General features: G+C 42.9%; 1 protein-coding gene across 2 annotated transcripts in view; it reads left to right on the top strand.

The window, feature by feature from the left end:
* The window catches only part of KHDRBS3 (KH RNA binding domain containing, signal transduction associated 3), a 186,791-nt gene that overhangs the window by 44,262 nt on the left and 122,734 nt on the right, over positions 1 to 19,795 (top strand). The window lies entirely within an intron of this gene.

Genomic DNA, 19,795 nt, shown 5'->3' with positions numbered 1-19,795 from the left:
ATCCAGTATTTGATACATCCACGACACTGTCCTGAGTGATGGAAATTAGCCATGATTAAGGCAGAGCTAAACAATGATGGCAAATGCCGCAAAGTAGCATTGCATGAGTGCTTTGGGAAGATGGGTAAAATGATTAACCAGGGATTAGTGGAAGCTTGTATTAAGTATATTGAACTTGAATTACATATTCTCATTGCAGAATGTGATGCTGTTGCTGTAGGTAAAAGCAGGTGTGGACTCAGTACCTGTCACTTCCATTGATTGCCTTGATACGCAAGAGAAGACCCTCCTGGGTTTGTTACCTCCCTCAAAGATTAATTAAGACAAGATATTTAAAAGTGCCTAAAATGTGCTTGTCTGGTATTCAGGAACCTCTCAATAAATGCTGACCTTGTCTCTTTCTCTGCTTACACCATATGCAGTAATAATGTGTGGCTGAACAAACACTTAATTTATAAAATAGACATAAACAGCACTGGCTGATTTTTGGAGGCCTGTTCCCTTTATTTTGTAATATTTTCTTTCTTAGAATTTAGGGCCTTTGAATATATCTGATTGGTGACTCATGAGCATACATAAAGGTGTGATGTTCTGGCATTAAGACTTTTAAAAGTCCACATGAAATATCAGTCATGGCATGGTTCTTGTTTCAGGCAAAAATATGCCCTGTTAACATATTATTTCTATGAGTTGTAAAGGTCATTTTGAGAAGAATCACAAGAAACTGAAACAGTATCAGAGAATGTTTAAGAGATCTAAACGCGTTTGAGAGAGGTAGGGATGAATTCCAGAGATTTGAGCTGCAAGTAGATTAGAGGAATAGACACCTGAAATCCTACATTTCTACCCATCCTTCAGTAAGATTTATATTTGTTTACCGGATGTCCCAAAATGTAGCTTAGTCTTTTTCATCCTGTCTTGTAGAAAAGTGGTAACGTAGGGATTTCTTTTTTTGTTTGTTTCTTCTTTCAAAGGTGTCATATAACAGAATTTTCTTTCACATTTTAGTCTCAGAATAAAATGACCTTGTAGTGACAAGAAGACATTTTGGGGTGCTGCTGTTTGGGGATTCTCACTTTCTGCAGTCTTCAGCCTCTGGCCCTAAGTTTAACATATAATATGTGAGTTTTTTCGTTAAAGTTCATACCAGCACATCTCGTGCTTTCTGCATGAAATTGTTGAAGTTTTTAATTTGCTTCCCTCTTCTGATGTGGGTAGTTACCATATAGAGGCCTAAGGAGGTCTCAAACCCACTTTTTCTTTATCGTATCTTTTCATTCCTGTACAGCCTTTTTGTGGCATCTTTGTTCACTAAATTAGTTTAGCCTTAACCCAAATAGCCGTGGACACAGAATCATCAGTTGGAACAGAACAGCCATGGGGCACTGCTGCAGGATGCAGTTTCTCTCCTCCTCTTGCTGCTCCTGCCCCGTGTAAGTGCCCCAGGCTTCCCAGCCCGTCCTGAAGGAGCTGCTACTTACTTAGCACAGCACTGCAAGCCCTTCCTGACCTGCCTGAGGTCTGCCTGCCTTTTCAGCTCTGTCACCAGACCCCCTCCCCCCAACTCTGTACCTTCTGCTTCTGTCACTCTGCTGCTTCATAGTCTTTGCAGACATTACCGTAGACCCATCTCCAAAGTTTGGCTCATGCTGCTCCCCACGCATAGGACGCCCTTGCACATATCCGGGCCCGCTCATTTAGGCTCTGCTAACGTACTGCTTATGCTCAAGTTCCTCTTGATCTTGGACTAGAAATGTTTAGTGCCTCCTTTAAATTTTGTAATATATCATTTGTACTTTTCTTAAAGTGATGAAAATGTATACATTGTGTTGTATCCACATGTATGTACTTCTTGAGAATGGGGTCAGTATCATGACAGTTCCGTAACATAACCACCATTTATCGAGCCCAGGGCTGCCTGACACCAGAGTCCATGGACTAGTCTGACCCATCCAGGTGTTTGCTAGGGAGCATGTCGTAAGGGCTCAGTCGATTGTCGTTGCATAAAAAAATAAAGGTTTGAACTTCGTTTCATCTCTTTCTGCCGATCACATACCTTTTCACCTCCTTTTTAGTTTTCAGTGGTAGTCTAATTCTGTGCCGTGGTAACGTCTGCTATTTAAGTTTATTTATTTTTTATTTTTTAAATTGTTTTTAAGATTTATTTATTTATTTGACAGAGAGAGAGAGAGTGAGAAAGCCCACCCGGGCACACAAGCAGGGAGAGCGGCAGAGGGAGAGGGAGATGGAGGCTCCCCGCTGAGCAGGGAGCCCGATGCGGGGCTCCATCCCAGGACCCCAGGATCATGACCTGAGCCAAAGGCAGACACTTAACCAGCTGAGCCACCCAGGTGCCTCGGAGCTATTCAAGTTTTAATTAATTAATTAAAATGAAATAAAACAAAAAATGCAGTCACACTAGCCACATTTCAGTTGCTCAGTAGCCACATGTGGCCTGTGACCACTGTGTTGGACTGCATGGATATACATTTCCACCATCACAGGAAGTTCTCTTGGGCAGTACTGGTCTGTGTGGTTTTGATTGCCGTCTAGAGAGTCCTGCGTACATGTGGTGTGAGTGTGTGATGTCCTTCTAGGGTAGGAATGACGTGGTGGACAGACTGTCGTGTGGAAATACACCTGTATATGCTCTTATACACTTTCCAATTTGATATTATTTCCTTGTTCAGTCATCCCAGAGACACAGTTTTCTATCGATACTGTGCCTGTGCTCCGCTCTCTTCCCTGTTCTCGGGAACTGTTCCTTCGCCCAGCATACCATCTTCACTGCTCTGTGGGGGGAAGCAGACGTGTCTTTCCTCAGGTCTGAGCTTAGAGAGCTGGCCAAGCTGTCAATGCGGAATGCAAGGCTCCCCTGCAGGCCTCGTGTAACTGCAGTTATGATCTGTGGTCTGCAGCTTCTTGTGCTGCTTAGAGCTAGCCTCCCAGACGGGGCTTGCCTGGGCCCTTGCCGCCGGTTCGTGACGCTCGAGGAGCTCTTGCAGGTTGCTGACTGGTGTCACATTTAATTTCCACCTCAACTAAGTGAGATACTAGGTGACCCCCGATTTGCAGGTAAGGAAATGGAGTCTCAGGGAGGGTAAGGCACTCACCCGAGTAGACCACTTGCCCTGGGTGAGTCAGGACGGAAGTGTTCAAGCATCTCCAGCTTCATGTTCACGCTCCCCTGGTGTGACCCTGCCGGGGTCCTTCCCAGTGGACACCAGTGCCACTGCTCAGATTGCTGACCGCAGAGAATCAGGAGTTGCTGTGACTCTGGTCGCTCTGGAAGTCTTTATCTCTAATGCTAAGTATATTAATATTCAAACTTTCCATTGAAGTTTCATTAGCCTTCTCTTCATATATACCTCTGCTCACATTAATGTGCAGAAATATGGAATGTGTGGGAGGTTGGAATTTGCTGTGCGCCGTGTCGAGACGTGGCACGTGACGTGTGTGATTAGTCCTCCGAGCTGCAGAAGTCGGTGTCAGTGTCCCTGATTGATAGTCACGGGGACGGAGAGCCCTCTGACTTGCTTTTTTTTTTTTTTTTCCTTTTCTTTCCCAATGTCCAACTGTATGTAAGTGCGGTCTGCAATTTGAACCCGTGTTTTTATTAGTTTTTATCACTTCAGGTCTCACTAAATTAAGCTGTTCTTTCCATATCATCATTAATTTATACTCTTCTTATTGCAGGTGTCAGAAAGCTAGACAGCGGTGCTTGTCTGGAGCTGTAGGTTAATATGCTGTTCTGGGAGTGCCATAAGCAAAAACAGGTGACAAATAACTCGATTAAGCATTCACTTAGGGCTATTTTTGAATTTTCCTCTAAGCAACTTAATTTTACATTCATTTTATGCTCATGTTTTGCCTTCATTTGTTCGCAGACTTGCGATCATGGAATTTAAAGGACTTAGCTGGTTGTAGCATTTGTATGTAATACCTGTGATACGGTTGCTTTGTCAGAGGCATAATTAACAATATGATTTGTGCGTCTACTGCCTTCTGGTATTCACAACACAGTTTGTAAACTTAATTAGTTCTTGGAATAGCAAATGTTTTGAAGATGATAAGCACTTTCCCTCTGAATAATGTGTTGAATGGTTATATATTCATAGGAATTTACTCTCTGTTACTCAAATTAGAATGCTGATAGGTATGCTTCTCAAGGTAAACATCACCTGCAGTTGCATATTCCCAGATTATATTGTGTTTTTGTGCTTTTCACAGGGGAAATCAGAAATTTAGCTCAGATAATTCAGCCTCCAGGATATTCATTATGGTTCCATTGTATGGAGAACATCTATGCTAATGTCATTACACAGATGCCATTTTTCCCAACTCTGATGTGATCATTATGGTGTAGACGGGGCGTGGAGTAGGGAGCGAACCACCGCAGTGCTGCTTCATGCGCCAGCCTCTGCTCTCCGCCTTCTCGGACCTCTTTAGGGCCGAGGACGTAAGGTCGTGCTCTCGGGGTAAAGCAGATGCGTGCTCAAGTATGCTGTATGCCTAGGAAAGCTGTCTGGCCTTTTCTTCAGAGCCCTGTTGCTATTATAAATCACTGGTCTAAAATTTAATTGAGTTTCCAGGCAATACGGAACTGGAAGAATCAAATTAGAAGAGGCTCAGTGCCATTAGATTAGTGACTCCCAACCCCAGGTGTCGGGGACAGGTCTCAAAAGCCTGGGTTCCCCCCCATATGTATACGTGAAGAAGTAAGGGCTCAGTGAGGGTAAGGGACTTGCCCCAGATGCTCTGGTGTCAAGCTCGGGCTGCCCCTCCAGCCCCTGTGCTCCCTGCCACTTCTCTGCCTGCTTTGTGCTCAGTGGGACCCTTGAGGGCCCTCCTGAAGGCCCAGCATGGGACCTGGCACATAATACTTAAGACCCCGAGCCTGCTGATTGGCAGGTCCTTTCCACTGTACTTCCAGGAATTTCCAGGATCGTATATCAGTCAGGTAAACAGAAATCATACCAGGTATTTTCATAGAGAGGATTTAGTATAAAGAGTTGGTTAGACAGGTGCCGGGTGGTTGGAAAAGCAAGTGTGGACACAGAAGTAACACAGACCAGTCACACTAGTCAGACCCTCACCCTTAGGGCATGGGGAGCCGAGGAAGAAACGGAGGAAGCGCTCCGTGGAGCCAAGGTTCCAAGGCCTAGTCAGTGTGAGCCTGAAGAGGCGGCTCAAGGGCCGGACTCAGGCCTCTGAGCAGAGGGTCCTGGCTTGCTGAGGAGTGAGAGTGGCTCTGGGATGGTGGGGGAATCGCTGTCACTGCTCGAACTGGAAGCCCCAGGCGGCATGCTGCCAGGAACTGGAAGCAAAAGGGGAAGAGTCAGCACCCCCCCCCCCCCGGTCTCTCCTGTTCAGGCATGTCCACGTCCAAGTATAGACCAGAGACCACAGCTTAGGAAGTGGCAGAGACGGTTTGTTTATAGGAGAGAGAGACAGGTGCCTTTCGTCTTGGTTAATTAAACCCGTGGGGATTCTTAAAAGTTCATCAAGTCTTAACTGTGCCCTCCATGGAGAATCCCATCATTCTCTGTCATTCGCTCAATAAATATATTTTGAATGCATGTTGTATTTTTGGTGCAGAACTAGGGACTGGGGCTATGATGATGAGGAACAGGTGTGTGCGTGTGTAAGAGCTGGTCAGGGACACAGACGATAAGGGTGTGTGTAAATCTCGGGGTTGAAAAAAACCTCTGAGTCCAACTGCCATCAGATGATTGAGTCCGGTCTGTGACACCCTGGCAGCTGGGACCCGTCTGTGTCGGTCAGGGCTCTGTAGGTGAAGGTTAACTCTCCTGAACGTTGCTCCTTCCATCTTGGAAGCGTGCCGTCGTTAGAATCTTCATCTTTTTCTCTCTCTGATTTCTACCTTTCAGTCCTAACTGTACGACTGGCCCTCTCACTGACCAAAGCTAACCCCTCTTACATGACGTACAGAAATATCTGTGTATATGTTTCATTTTCTCATGAGTCATTTATCCTTTAGGATAAGCATTTTCAGTTATTTTGGCTGGTTTTCCCAGACAGTGCTTTTCAGCTTCTCCGCATTATTTCTTGCCTTACAGAGTCTTGTTAGATATTTTCCCCCTAACCATTCCTTCTCCCTGTGCCATGAGTTAGCAATACTTCACGTCCACTGTGTATGTTTACGTGCTGTGGCCCACAGTTGCTACACAAATTGGTGGATTCTTGAAACTGGTCTAGGGGAACACTTCTCTGGATTCCTGGCCATGTATTCACCTTAGTGTTCTTATCTCAGTTTGTTCCCTCATTTGTAGACTAGAACAACAAATTATCCCACCTCCAGTGTTGAAGACAAGAGAATAGAAGACTGTCAGACATCAACCTAAGATAGTAATTGCTAGTTTTAGTCAAAGGAAAGCCCTCTATCCATCCTTTGATTCTGTCTCATTTGCCTGGACAGGCCACGTGGGGCAGTTCTGTGAAGTAACAAGTCATCTGTATATTCAGCCTTAAAATAAATCAGTCCATTGTCAGGAGATTTGACAAGTGGAACCCCCTAGCCTGTATAATTGCTTAACTAAATTCTTTGTGGTTGAAGGACAAAATGAAAACAAGCGAATGCAGTTGACTGCCCTTAGCATGGTTGAGTTGTTATATCCCTAGAGGATTTTAATGTATATACTGGTTTAGAATGTAAAGATCTATACCCAGCTTGACAAATACCTTTAAGAAAATCCCCAGTGGGAATGTCCACTGTGAAGAGGTGGCACCTGACTCCTAAGGAGAAGCCGTGTACAAAATGTAGCTGGAGAATGACCTTGTGTGGGTCACTCTTCCCGGCTTTCCATTGACATGGGAAGCCAGTCCTCATTTCCAGTGGCCTATATGTCTGTACTGGCATGTTCCTGTCCTCGGAAGATGGGACTGTTACACTGTTTCCAAATAGACTTTTTATCAATGTCTTAGCTTCTATGATGATGAAATTTGAGTGACAAAATTTTTCTCTCTGCTATTATTGTATTTTGTTTTTTAAAAAGTGTTTTATTCCTGTTTGGCACTTTTCAGGTAGCTTAGAAGAACATTGAGTTATGAGGGAAATATAGTATTTTTAGGCATCTTGTATGTTTTGTATTAATATTAAACTGTGTCATTTTTTTTAAGCCGTGTTCATTATTCTAGTGTATCTCATGGCTTTGTTGACATGCCTTTTAAATAGTATCAGAGTAGATGTGTTCTTTGGGATCTGCTTGCAATCCTTGACCGTGCTATTTATTTTTTTGTATTCTTTTTATAAAAGTGACCCTGTATCAGCTTATGAAAAATATGATGTAATATCTTAAGAATCGTTTTCCCCCAATTACTCTGACTTTTTGCTGTAAAATAGGGACTGATGATGATTATGAAACTGGCCTAAAAATGTCTATCTAGACATCACATGATTATATCCTACTTTGAATTTATTTTGAATAGTCTGTCATAGCCCTAGAGTCTGTATGTTGTATATCTAACCAACAGAAAATATTCATTGGTGATCTTATTAGATATGAAAGTAATAGAGAGCAAAATGCTTGTGTTATATGGTTGTTATAGGATATCATTAGTACAGTCGTATTTCTATCTCCAAGTGTGATAATGCCAGCAGGATAAATGAGAACGACACTGAATCCTCACACAAAGGAAATGGGTTTTATAATGAGTACAGTCGGAACAGAGCTAATCTCTTTCTTGGATCATTACTTCACCTAATCATAAAACCTTTTTTAATTCAAATCCTTGCAGGGTTCTAATTGGTGACCTCTGGAGCCTGATAATTGTTTAAGATAGCTGGTCTTTTGCAGTATACTTAATGATGTTTGCAATTAAAAGTGAGAAATGTGGTGTAACCCTAAGGCAGGTATAACTAAAAAGTAGGTTTTCCTCTTTTCAGTCTTTAGTAGTTACTCCCATCCCTCCTTTCAGTAGTTACCAACTTAAATCATTACTAACTTGAATTAACCTCATGCAGTGTTTTCTGCATTTAATCTGTGGGTTTACCAAATCTTCATTGGACAAATGTGTTGGGTTCTATTAAGAATAGTCCTGAAGCATTTGGAACAGCCACAGGACTGGTCTGTTTGGAAACGCAAGAACTTCCTAGCCTCTTTCTCTCATCACCTTCTTGGTCCGTCTTCCTGCCTCCCTTGTTTGGGTGATTTAAGTAGAAATGGAACCATTTTTTGCAGCCAATGCCAAGTAATACTCACTTCTGAACTTTCTTTACTACCAGATGAAAATGGATCAATAGAAGAGAAATTCGCCAACATTCACCTTTAGAACTGGTAGAACCATGGGTGAACCTAAGCCCTGGTCATTTGTTGTCTTCAGCACTCTGCATAGCAGAATGCTGGAAATGAGTTTGTCCTGTTGTACGTTTATTATGTTTTTAACTCCCTCTGTTGTTTCTGTCATATTTCTCAGTAAATAGTGGGCATTCCATAAATGCAGTTGGTGGATTGTTCCTGAAAATTCTATTGATTTATTGGTGGTAGAATTCAATCTGTTGTGCTCACCTGTTGGCTTGGAAGGTTTTGCTTGGTTTTGAAGCCAAAGTTGTATGGTAGTTTGGAGAAGAAGCAAAACCTTTGAGAGTCCATAATCCTGCAGTCCAACGTCAGCTCTGCTGCTGATCAGGTATAAGAGGAAAGGGGTTGATAATTTCTGCCCCATCGCTCTGAGAAGTTGTGAGGACTAAACGTAGGTAAAGCCTCCAGTAGAGTGTCTAGTGTATAGGAACTGTTTAACCTGTTAGATACCTTCTACCAGTTTTGGGGAGCATCTCAGCTCTGATGTACATGCTTTGGTCTTTATTGATGAGGTTGGGAATATATGAGGTTCAGTGGGGTGGAGTCAACCAAGAAAGAATTCTTGAGACGTCTTTGGTGCAGAATGGTGGTTTATTAAAGCACAGGGACAGGACCCCTAGGCAGAAAGAGCTGCTGCCCCGGGTTGGGAGGGGTGGCTGATTATATACCATGGGGTTGGGGAGGTAAGGGAAAGGGGAGGCTGAGAAAGCACTTTCATATGTTAAAGAAGACTCCCAGGATGCTGGAGGCCCCGCTGCCACTGCCACCATCAAGCCAAGGCTGTTCACACTATCACTGTGTCCTTATCAATGAGCTGCAGGTCCAAAGAAATTCCGTTTTATTTACATTTCCTTCTGCCTCAGCTTCCCTCAATTTTATGGAGGGTATGATAATGTTAGGGCTTCAGGAAACTGAATTATGGGTCTTGCAGGACTGTGATCTCTGTCAGTTAACCATTTTTTTTTTCCTTTCCTTAGTTTTCCAGCAGGAGTGGCAAGGAATGTTGCATACATCCTGGACTGGGCGGGGGGGGGGGGGGGGGGGGGGGGTTTGCAAGGTGTCAGCTTCTGCTTTGTCTTTACCTTGCCTTCCCTTCCCCCATCATTTATTGTTTTAAAATCGTTGGGGGGGGGGACAACCTTTTGCAATTAGAAGTTTATTTTGAAAATTGTTAGAATTTAGAACCAAAATCCAGTAACCTACCTATTTCCCCTTGAGGCATTGAATGATCATTCTGTATCTTTGTATTGCTCTTTTTTTCTGCCATGATGCCCTTTGTTTGGTGAATGACTGCGTGTATTTCAGGGGGAATTAAGGTGCCAGTACACTGGAAGCATTGTTCTTTCCTTAAAAAGAATTTGACGAAATGTTCATAATAATTCCGAGTAATGCTCAGAATTTTTTAATTATCTGGATTTGATTCTTTAGAATCATATAGCTTTCACAAGTTCTTTTTGAAATCTGTTCTATAATGAGATACTTGTAAATAAATCATTGCAGATTAAACACTGTATTAAGTGAGGAATACTAGCCTATATTTGTTCTATATGTTACAATTTTTAAACACTGTGATATACATTATTTCTTTTGATATTTTCAGTCGCTTGGTGACTTTCTGCAAAAATGAAATAATCCAAAGCATTATTTCCGCAATCAAAATCAAGATCCCTGTACTACAGGAGTACCAGAAATTGGAGGGAGCATCGCTGTAGGGAGAGATGAACTGTGGTTGGGATCCTGGATCAGGGCTGGCTGTGGGACCTCCGCTGTGTCCCTGGATGCCTCCAAGCAGCTATTCCCTTCCCATACAATGAAGATTATAGCTACTTTGCTGCAGTGTTACAAGGATTAAATACCCGGAAGATAGTAAATAAATCCCGGCTGCCTGTATTATTGGTCTATTTTTGTTTATTACCTATGATGGGTAGAATTAATTACTCCCTTCCTCTTTATTAACCTTTTTCTTTCCTGGAGGAGTTTACTTTCCTTTCTTTCTATATATGTTTTAATCTTACGTGTTGTATGTATATTTAAGGATATTCCTGTCTAAATATTTGCTCTGTCTTTATAAAAATAGTTTATTTCCAAGCATTCTTAATATTTAGAGTATCAACTGTGTCCTGCTTCCTGGATGGTGTATGTGTGTGTGTTTACGATGAGTCTTTTCATCCTTATTAGACAGTGACATGCGTCTCTACTCTGCTGTGCCATTTATTTCTGTTTATGGAACATTATTTGTAAGATCATGAGCTATATGAATCAATCTAGTCTGGGCAGGTTTTAGTGTACTCAACTCTGGTTTGAGTCTAATAGGCATTCAGTTAGGTTTGGATTTGCTTAAATAAAATAATTCCTTAGTGAAAACATTTGTCATGTTGGGTGTTAAAAAATTTCTTTTCAGGCCAGCAGCCACAGTAACGTTTTAGTAATCTGTCAAATAGAATTTACAGTGGCTTTGAACACTATTTATATATCTTTTAAGATCAATTTAAGTCCTCCAACTGGGCTGTTGTATTATTTTGAAATAGATTCTGAATGTTGAGCGTGTAGTTTTTCTCCTCCTTGTGTGGGCTTCTTGTTACCATCGATCCAGCCTAAGTCCTGTCCTCTCTGATCAGCTCAGGCAGGCTACGGTGTTGGAAAGGGGGTCTGCTGACTGTATTTCTGTCCCTACTCAGGCTTCGTTGTGCAGGCTCATTGGTGCTATTGACCTGCACTTTTATGACCCTTTGAAGTGATTTTTTTTTTTACTAAGTAGCTTTTATTTATTTGTTTATTTTCAGAGAGGGAGAGAGAGCAAGTGCTCATGCATCAGTGGGGGGAGGGCAGAGGGCGAAGAGAGGGCAAATCTGAAGCAGGCTCCATACTCAGTGCAGAGCCCAAGGTGGGAGTCAGTCCCACGACCCTGAGATCATGACCCTGAGCAAAAATCAGAAGTCGGACACCTAACCAACTGAGCCACCCAGGTACCCCTGAAGTAGCTTTTAAACAACTAGTAAGATGGTTTTGACATTAGATATTCCTTGATGTCAATTCTGACTCAACTTCTTATTACGTAACTTTTGTCCAAACTTGTTAACCATTTGATTCCTCTGGTCTTATTCTGTAAAATAGACGTGATAGATCATAGATTTGGTAGAATAAAGAGAGACTGTAAGTCAAACACAGAGTCCTGTACCTGGTGAATCATTGTCAACAGAGTAATGACAATAGTCGCCTCGTTAGCACTGGTTTAAGTGTCCTCTGAAACAACTTTCAGCATTTTGCCGTGTTAACGTTCCATGTGGTAAGCTCACATGGAAAGGAGACATCAGAAATTCTTTAACGACTCCTTTGGTTTTTACCGAAGATATAGGACTGGAGAGCTGCTCTTTGCCTTACCATGTCCTCTTTCCACCCTCTCCGCTCTGCTCTGTGGCCCGGAGGCCGGTGTGGATGGCAGGGGGGTGGTCTTAGCAGACACTCTGGCTTGTAGCTGGGTCAATACCTGCCCAGTGGAAGGCACCAGCCGACGAGTGTCGGGAAAGAGAGGCGAGATCAGGGTGCTTGTTCTCTTTGGCTCCTTCCCTGTCAGGTTACTGCGACTTGTCTGCTTCCGTCTGTGGGAGTTCTTGACCCCGTCAGGCTGCCCTCGCCATACAGCCTCTTTCCTCGCCCCTTGGTGCTTCATGTCTTGGGGCAGTAACACCCCCCTTGCTAGCTGATCCTGGAGTGTTACACCATTCTTTGTTGCTATTGCAGATTCTCTGCACCTTTAATAGATGGGCCCTTAACTAAACCCTCTTCAGATTACCCAGTTTGAATGCCATATGTTTCCTTCTGCAATCCTGTTTCCTGCGTCATTCACCCAGGGAAAGGACAGAAGCTCTAGGAATAGGCAGAGGTGCAGAGTATCAGGGTTTCTGGCTAACGGTTTCTGACCTAACAGTTGAATTCCATATGGGCTCGTCACAGGAATGTGTTGGTTCGTTAGTGCGCTCTTCCATTGACCTGTTTTGTAAAGAATGTGTAGAAACACTGTGTGCTGCAAGCCCGATGGGGCTGTTAGCTAGACAAAATGTTTTAATGGCCTGTGGGTGGAATATGTTGGGGAAGTGTCCTGCATTCAGAGTCCTCAGTTTGAGTCTCGGTAATGTTGCTCGCAAGCTGTGTGACTTTTAGAAACACATTTTCAAACTTCTCTCCTGTGTGAAATGTGAGTAAGGCTCACCGGTCCTGGAATATGGTCAGGATGATGTGAGATAAAGCAGCAAAAAGACTGAATAAAAGGTGAGGCTATAAGCATGTGTGTTTGTAACGATGAGTTCTTTTCACCATCCAGTCTCACAGCGTGTACCGGGAGCCCTCACTACTTTCCAGTCACCATGAAAGGGATTGAAAGGGGGTAGCTGACAGTCTGTCGGAGAAGCCAGATGTGAAGTAGGAGGTTAGACCTGTGGTAAGCATCATGCTAGAGTGCTGTGTTTTGTTTTGTTTTTGGCAAACTGGTTGGGAATTCAAGGACAGCGCTTCTAGGAAGTAGAATTTAGTTGGAGACGACAAAGAGAAGACATCTCAAGGCAAAAAGCCCACAGAATGTTCCAGTTGTAGAGAGCAAGTTCCAAAGCCTACCTATGGCATGGTGGGCGTGGTGCTTTAGAACCTGTGGACAGCGGTGGGTGTTGTGGAATAGAGAAGACAGCACGGGGACAGGAGCACAGGTGTGTCCTGCGAGTTTTCTCTGATTGGATATTCAGTAGGCTTGACGCTTTCTCTAAATATGAAGGCTTTGCCTCTGACGGCTTTCTCATTTGTCTTCAGTCCACGTCAACTATAAAGAAACTGTCTGGTGCCGTCCCACAGTGGTTTTTCATCCTGACAGACTGTTTTATTATCTAGCTATGTTTTAACCTGCCTCTCTCTCTCTCTCTCTCTCTCTGCATCGCACCCATGTCACTTGCTCCTGAGCTGCCAGATTGCCTTTCCTTAAGGATGTTTCCCATCACAACACTCCTCACCTAACAACTTTCAGTAGCTCCCTGTCATTACTGATCTGTTAGGATCTCAGTTTTGACCTTAGGAGCGTGGCCTGCCCTTTTATGCTTTTGTCCTCACTTCTTCTGTGGGCTGGCCCAAGAGAATGACCCCTCCTCTCACCCTGAACCTGTTCTGTCTTTCTGTAGGAACCCAGGACATGGGGCCAGGAAATGGAGTTCATGCCTAAGCTTGTTCCCTGATGGGCTCTGTGATGGCAGGATCTTGTCGTCCTTACTTGTCTGATCTTTTCCATTTTGTACTATTTGAAGAGAAAAGGGAAAAATAGGTTTTGCTATCTTAGTAAAACTCCATCTATCACCTGTACAGTCTGACTAATCGAATGAGCGAATGTGAATTAGTAGTGAAGAATTCAACATTTCCTTGCCTGGCAAACTCCATTCCTTACCCTGTAGCACATACTTGCTAGCTTTTCAAATAATTGTTCCAGTTCCAAAGCTGCTAGTCCCTTTCCTGCAGCACTGTGTGCATTATATTAAATTTGTCTGTTTCCATGCCACACATTCTCTATATTCTGTTCCCAGCACCTAGTACATTTCCTCAACATATCAGAACCCAGTCAGCGCTTTTGGGCAGGAGCCAGTCTTCACTGCTCACCCAAGTGAACCCCCTTGCATTTAAAATATTACCGGATTCTCAAAATAAAATGTTTTATGTGTAATTTTTGGAAATCTGTCTGTTGCTTCAAGTGCGATGAGCGGCCCAGGTAAATTCCCCTACAGTTTCAGTAAAGTAACACAGGAATGCAGAACTTATAGTGAGTGATCAAGAGAGAGAGTAACACTCTGGGTTACTAGCCTAGATGCAAAATATAAACATGGCCATTTCAGTATAAATTTTTATTCTCTTCTGTTTCAGTATTTTCAAAAATTTTATAAAATGTTTAAAATTTACTTTTATGTGATTTGAATGGGTGAAATAGTCATGTTTCAAAAATTTAGAACAACATAAAAGGTAAAGTCCTACATGTTGTCCACTGATTCCATCATGCCCGCTAGTTAGCGCTGTTGCTAGTTCTTATCTGTAAGTAGAGAGACATTTTCTGTGCATATACAAGTGAATATGAACATATATTGTTACACCGTTTCCCCCTGTGTGTGTGTCTGTGTGTCTCAACGGTGTATCTGGTGGAGGCCTTTTTCTATCAGAACATAGAGTTCTTGATCTTGTAAAGTCTATTTCATAGTGCATGTGTGCCCTAACTTCTATAACCAGGTTCCTGTTGATAGACGTTTAGATGATTTTCAGTGCTTTGCTATTAAAGACAATGCTATAAGCTTTGTATATAATATTTGACATTTAAGTATGTCTGTAGGGTGAATTTGTAGAAATGGAGTTGCTTGGAAAAAGGAAAATATCAGTTTAAATGTGCTCGATTCTATGAGAGAATTTAAGCATTTTTTTTTTAAAGATTTATTTGAGAGAGAGAGCAGGGGGAGGGGCAAAGGGAGAGAAATCCTCAAGCAGACTCCCCGATGAGCCTGGAGCCTGACATGGGGCTCAATCCCACAACCCTGAGATCATGACCTGAGCTGAAATCAAGAGTCGGATGCTTAACTGACTGAGCCACCCAGGTGCCCTGAATTTAAGCATTTTTAATGTAAATTTACAGTGCTCAAATTATTCAATATTTTAAATAAATACTAAAAATTTAACACATGTAAATCCAAAGACGATTTGGCTGTTTTTTAGAGGATTATTGGATTTTACTGTATTTGATGGGCTAAAGTAAAAAAGGTGAGTGGCCATTGCTTAGGAAGCTCTGTAGTCGCCCAAGGCAAAAACAAAAAAGAAATGAACAAATAGAAAAAGACATCGTAACTGACACTAGATTTCTGGGCTGACAGAAATGTGATGTTTATGGTTTGCAAACATAACATTTTAATCCTCTACATTATCTAAAACCTGATCACACATTTGCTTATTATTTCTGAGCTGGGAGATGGCATTGGTACATTGAACTGTGTGGTAACAAATGTAATCTGAGGATTAGTAAAAGTCAAATCCCTCATGCATTCGACCTCAGAAACCTGATTGGATTTCCTCTACGGTTGGCCATCACTGGCTGCAGTTAACGAAGAGGTTCTATCCCCGTGGGTGGTGTCAAGGACCTCCCCTTCCCTGGAGAAGATCAGAGAGGTGGTCACATGAGTTTTGGAAAATGAAACTCCCAGAGGGAGGGGCATAAACACCAGATTTATACATCATGTTGTACAATCCCCCCTCCCTGTGCGTTTTTGGTTTTGTTTTGTTTTGTTTGTGTTGTATTTTATGGGACTTCGTGAAAACATCAAACTACTTACAATCCTCAATGACATGGAAATTACAGAATTGTTGATTGAATGAACAGTCCCCCCAAAACACACAGAAGTTTTGACCAGTTTTTAATTTGGTAGCTGCAGGGCCCGGGAAAAGTTCAGCAGCCGTGTTTTAAGCCAGGTGCGTTTGACCCCAGGGATTGGGGCTCCTGCTGCTGCTGTGTGGGCCGTAGGTCCGGTCCGTGCAGACACGCACGGTTCACAATTTTCAAACAGATCTTAAACAGTGAAGTATTGGAACATAATTCAAAGCTTACTTAAGGTAACAAGATATTTTAGCAACATAAGATTTTCAAAGTTGACGGTCTAGAGAGGAAATTAGGTATGTTATATTTATTTTTTTAATTTTAATTTTCCAAAATCATAGTATATCTCAAACTTCAATGTAATATATTATAAAATACATATTTTTTTCTAATTTTTTAATCTTTACGAATTTCTGTGTTGATTGAACTGTTTACTGTCACTGATGTGAGGAATGACATTTGAATGCTGACTATGGAGCTGCATGTCATGTATACGTTCAGTGCTCAAAATCATAAAAATGCAGTGTTATCTGACAATAGGTGATTACACCTATTTTAGCAAACGTCTATGTACATTAAAAGTTCTTTTTTTTCTTTCTACAAAGTTTCAGTATATCTAATTTTGTTGAATCTTCTATGCTAAAGGCATTTCAAATTATAGCATAAATGCACAAATAAAAATGTGGAATTAATTTTCTTCTGATTAAAGCTGAAGTCGTGAATTATTATACTGATGGAGCAGATGACATGTGACTTATTGTTCTTTACTGAGGAAAACGAAACTAGTTTAGCTCATCTACACCATTAGTCCTACAGTTTTTAAACCCTGTGTGTGTGTGTGTGTGCGCGCGTGAGCTTATATATTCATGGAAAACTTCTGAAAGAGTATATGATATTGTTATAGTCGTTGCCTCTGGAGTACAGGTGCAGGAGAAACCTTTTCTTTTGATTTTGCATCCTGTTACACTGTTTTAAATTTTTATCTTGTATATATTTCACTTTTATAGGAAAAAATCAAAATTAAAAGTACTCTGAAAGATGTTTTCAAAAACAATAACAAGGATTATCTAAGTAAATCTTCGCATTTCATATCCTTCTACTTTAATGTACATTGTTCCCATACAGATTCTGTTTAGAATCCGTTTTCTGGATCAAAACCTAGGGTACTACAAGAAAGCAGACTGAATAATCAGTTTATTTGGAAGTTTTGCATTATCTTGAGGGCCTTTCCTGCTTGCCTCCATCTCTCCCCAGCACTCTTTTTTTTTTTTTTTTAAGATTTTATTTATTTATTTGACAGAGAGAGACAGCCAGGGAAAGAGGGAACCAAGCAGGGGGAGTGGGAGAGGGAGAAGCAGGCTCCTAGGGGAGGAGCCTGATGCAGGGCTCGATCCAAGAACGCTGGGATCATGCCCTGAGCCAAAAGCAGACACTTAACAACTGAGCCACCCAGGCGCCCCCTCCCCAGCACTCTTAATCCCTTTTGTGTAGTGTCCCCTGACACCAGCCGGTTCTCCAGCATCAACTGGGTATCCAGCAGTTCAATCCAGTTCAATTCTGACACTGACTACTGGAGTTAGGGGGGGCCCCGCAGGAAGAGGGCTGTGTCCCACAAGACTGCCCTGACTCCAGACATCAACTGCAGGTGGGGTGCCCGGGCTGCCCACACTGCTGCCTGATGAGCTGCATGTGGGGGGTTCCGCAGCTCCTCCTCAGGTTCGATCACTTGCTGGAGTGACTCACAGGACTCGGGAAAGCACTCTACTTCCTATTATAGTTTGTTATAAAGGATACAAGTCAGGAACAGCCGAACAGGAGAGGGGGTGCGGAGGCAAGGTGTTGGGGGAAGGACACGGAGCTTCCGTGACTCTCTAGGCACACCACCCTCCCCGCACCTGGATGTGTGCACCAGCCCAGAAGGTCTCCAGACTCTATTGCTGAGGGCGTTTTATGGTGTTTCATTACGTGGGCACAGTTGATTAAAGTATTGGTTGGTGATGATTGAACTCCATTTCTAGCTCCTCCTCTCTCTCCACAGGGGGGAGAGCTTAGCCCTTGCTTGGTGTTTCTGGCAGTCAGCTCCTTCTTCCTCCAAGAGTCATCTCGTTAGCATAAAGGCCTGTAAGGTTGAAAGGGGCTTGTTCCGAATGATAAGGTGCACTCCTATCAATCAGAAAACCCATAGGGTTTTAGGAAATCTGTGCCGGGAACCTGAGACAAAAACCAAATATGTATTTTTCATTATACGTCACATACATACTAACTTTTTACCATGCATTGTTAAAGAAAAAATTATTCTGACACTTGTTAAAATAGTAAGGAAGACTTCATTCAGGACTATCATGATAGGTGTCAAGACTGTCACTGTGGAGAAGGGAGATCAGGTTCAACTCCGAATACAAGCGGGACAATTAGGGGTTTAGGGCTAAAGAACAGAATGAAGGGGAAGGTGGGGGGGCATCAGGGCCACTGGGCTCTTCAGTGGGAACTGAAGCCTCCAGCTGTCAGCAGACCCTCCATTTATCCTAAGGTGCCGTGAAAGTCTTATTTTCTGTCTTCTGTGACATAAAAATGGTGTCAGAGACTGCAGCGGCACACCGTCTTTGTCGTCAGACAAACCTGGAGGTAAAACCTGCTTCTGCTACGAGCAGAGTAACCTTTCTGAACTCCCTGTTTGCCATCCCTTGTGAGGACTGAATTATGTCGTGAATGTGGCACATACTAAATTCTGAAGTATTCCGAGCCCGACAAGCAGAACGAGGGAATACGCTTGCCCTCATACACCTGAGGCCGTGTCCGGGCCCTCTCCGTGCTGCGGTTCCCTCCTTGAACCTGCATGTCTTGTCCGTGTGGAAGGAGCGGTGCGTGCACACATTCAGCACCCCTTCAAGCGCCGTTTGTGTCCCTCTCGGCCAAATGCTATGGGCAACAACGTGAGGAAACAGCATCTGAAATTTTCCAAGATCTGGAAGGTGCGCGTAGTGTGTGCTTAGTGGTAGGTGTTTGTTGGATCAAGAAACAGATTTTGACCTAAGAGAAATTTATGTGCTGGTGGGACGGTATCATGGTCCACCTGGGCTGCTAGAGCAGAAAACCAGAGGCTGGGGAGCTTACGAACAGCAGACATTTATTTCTCACAGTTCTGGAGGCTGGAAGAACGAGATAAACATGCCTACAGATTTGGTATCACATGAGGGCCCACCCCCTTGTTCATAGAGGGCAGTTTTCTTGCTCTGTCCTCCTGGGGCAGAGGGGTGAAAGAGCTCCACGCGTAGGGTCTCTTTTATAAGGCACTGATCCTTTTCTTCAGGGCTTTACCCTCATGACCTCATCACCTCCTTAGAGCCCCCACCTCCTAAGACCATCACATCAGGGATTAGGATTTCAGCATGTGAACGGGAGGTTCCAGACTTCGTCTGTAACAGAGATACACTGTGCAGTTACCACATTTTGTTTTCAGTAGGAGTCATAGTAGACCCGTACGTAAAGTGTTTGCTGAGCGTCAAGGTGGAAGTGATTGATTCTTTCCTTCCTGCCCTATGGGCAAAAGGGATAGTCACACATAAAAAATAGTATTTGATGTGGCTGAATCTTGAAGATGTATGAAGTTGAAATAATAATAACAGGCAGAGAAAAGAACGTTAACGAAGACTTGAGTGTGTAGTTGATCCGTGTCCCTCGTGAGGAGGGTAGATTTGGTTGGGGAGGTCAACGGACAGAAGGTTATCTAGGGCTTTTCATGCCATCTTGAAGAATCGGTTCCTGCTGGTGTAAGCCTCGGAGAGCCTGGCAGAGCTGATGGATAGGGATGTCAGTACTTTGTAACCCTGAATGGAGAATGTTTTCTGGCTTTCTTAGCAGTATGAGCAGCCTCTCTCTTGGATTCCAGAAGGCCCCAAGAAACTTACTTTTGTTTGTGTCTGTTTTTTAGCTAGTTCATTGTTTCCTCCATTAGCATGGGCTGTTGAGGTTTGACTTTGCAGAGCCATGGTACATGCCCTTTTTCTACTGTACTGGCGAAGAATGATTGATAAAATGGGAAATATGTCATTACTTGAAAAACTCCTGTTGATCTGATAGTCCATATTTCTGTATT

This window comes from Ursus americanus, chromosome 9 (assembly GCF_024610735.1).
Source record: "Ursus americanus isolate L20-20 chromosome 9, mUrsAme1.1.p, whole genome shotgun sequence".
In the NCBI taxonomy this organism is placed as follows: domain Eukaryota; kingdom Metazoa; phylum Chordata; class Mammalia; order Carnivora; family Ursidae; genus Ursus; species Ursus americanus.
The sequence above is the reverse complement of the archived record's forward strand: the minus strand, read 5'-3'. Positions and strand labels throughout refer to the sequence as shown.